Source organism: Tupaia chinensis, unplaced genomic scaffold, assembly GCF_000334495.1.
Source record: "Tupaia chinensis unplaced genomic scaffold, TupChi_1.0 Scaffold145367_1, whole genome shotgun sequence".
Classification (NCBI taxonomy): domain Eukaryota; kingdom Metazoa; phylum Chordata; class Mammalia; order Scandentia; family Tupaiidae; genus Tupaia; species Tupaia belangeri.
The window spans coordinates 1,582,463-1,584,206 of NW_006205228.1; the positions used below are offsets into that span (position 1 = coordinate 1,582,463).

Consider the following 1,744-nt stretch of genomic DNA (forward strand, 5'->3'; position numbering starts at 1 on the left):
ACTGATAAATGTCTAAATATATGCATAGACATACATATATGTATATAAATAAATCACATAAATAACATATAAATTAATAAATAAATTCATATAAATAAATATATAAATCATGAATAAATGTATAAATATTTATATTTATATAAAAATAAACCATATAAATTGAATTTATATATAAGACATATATGTATATACATATGTATGTACACATATGTGTATGTATGTCTGTATGTGTGTATATATGTGTATATATTATATGTATGTATAATTAATTGCCAGAGGGCATGTATGCTTGCCAGAGACCAAAAGAAGGAGAGGAAAGAGGCATCCTCCCCCTACTGAATGTGATCACATCTCTATTTCTTTTCTTCCATTTTTTATCCTGTCTGGATTTGGGGTACCCATGCACATGTGCCCAGTGTGATTTTCAAACCTCCATGGTCAGGACTCAAACCATGGTCAGCTATGTGGGATAATCTGGCTTACCATGCTCATTGGACTGTGTCTCCAGTTCTGTGTCTGTATTTGTTCCGTGTTTCATGGTATGCTAGATATTCACAGGTTTTATTAGTACGTGAGATGATGCAGTGCCAAATATTTGAATCCGATATGTGCGTTTTTTTCCTGCTAAGAACCATTTTCTCAAGTGCCTGAGATTAGAAATTCAGAGATTAAACCTGATGTACTCAGATTGTGTGTTGTAGAGGGCAGACCACTTGAGTTTTTGAGGTCCATTTAATAATTATGACTTTTTTCCTATTTTGTTTTACTTTTATAAAGAGCAGTCCAGGGCAGTATTACTTAATTAGAATGTATTTTGTTTGATTTATTTTTTGATGGCCAGGTCTGAAATAGATACAGATGATCTTAACTTGAAAATATTTGGAGATGCCCTAATACTGCAGACTTTTCTGTGATGTCTTATTTAAGTGCAGCTGCTTTACCTTAGAAAAGCTGGTTTGTCTCTCTTAGAACTAAGAACTTATCAAAGTTATGCAACTACTGTATTTTATGAAGCTTCTTATGTACTTTAACCATGTTTCTTTCTTTTCTCTTTTTTTTTTAGGTTGTACTTTTTTAGTGTGGATGCTGTTGTCTAAATGTCTATAGCAATGGCACAAGAATATAGTAAGTACTATCCCATGTTTACATGTCTGCCTCCTTTATAAAACGTTCACTTTCTGTGTTTAAATTTCTGTGTAAGTTTTTTTGAGTCTATAGCTTTATATGTAGATGTATCTTGATCGCAAATGACTTCACGTTCTGATACACAAAGTATGAGCTCAGGCTATTCCTCCATAAATACGATGTGGACTTCAGGGTTGGATCCATGTCCTGTATCCTGTCTATTCCCCAGGTCATGGGGTTAAGGAAGCGACTGGGACCTGATCAGGGGCAGGTCATTCCTGCCTTGTCCGTGACTTATTCAGAAACTCTGGCTCCCTGAGCCAGTTTTGGGTGTTCCCTGGCCAGGGCATGGTTTCAGAGATGGTCCTTTTATCCCTGTCCTCCAGGTTAAGGTTGCCTGGAATTTCAGGCAGGAGTCGGCTCATACGCAAGACTGAGCTGCAGGAAGATGCTGTCTTTTTTTTTCTTCAGGATGTCATTGTGTGATGATGTGGGGTTTGGTGTGACCATGGAGATAAAGCATTGTAATTAATAGTAAGTGATCAGAGCAAAGGGGAGCGGTCGGTTGGGGGACTTCCTGGAAGATTTTATCGTACACTCAGGATGTATAGGAGAGCTA

The 1,744-nt window shown here is 36.5% G+C and overlaps 1 protein-coding gene across 7 annotated transcripts in view; it reads left to right on the forward strand.

The window, feature by feature from the left end:
* Nucleotides 1-1,744, forward strand: part of SIPA1L1 (signal induced proliferation associated 1 like 1) — a 413,451-nt gene that overhangs the window by 198,295 nt on the left and 213,412 nt on the right. For all 7 annotated transcript variants that reach the window (XM_006167962.3, XM_006167963.3, XM_006167964.3 and 4 more), the window contains one exon: nucleotides 1,064-1,125. The gene's annotated coding sequence lies outside the window, so the exon portion shown is untranslated. The remainder of the gene's footprint in view (nucleotides 1-1,063; nucleotides 1,126-1,744) is intronic.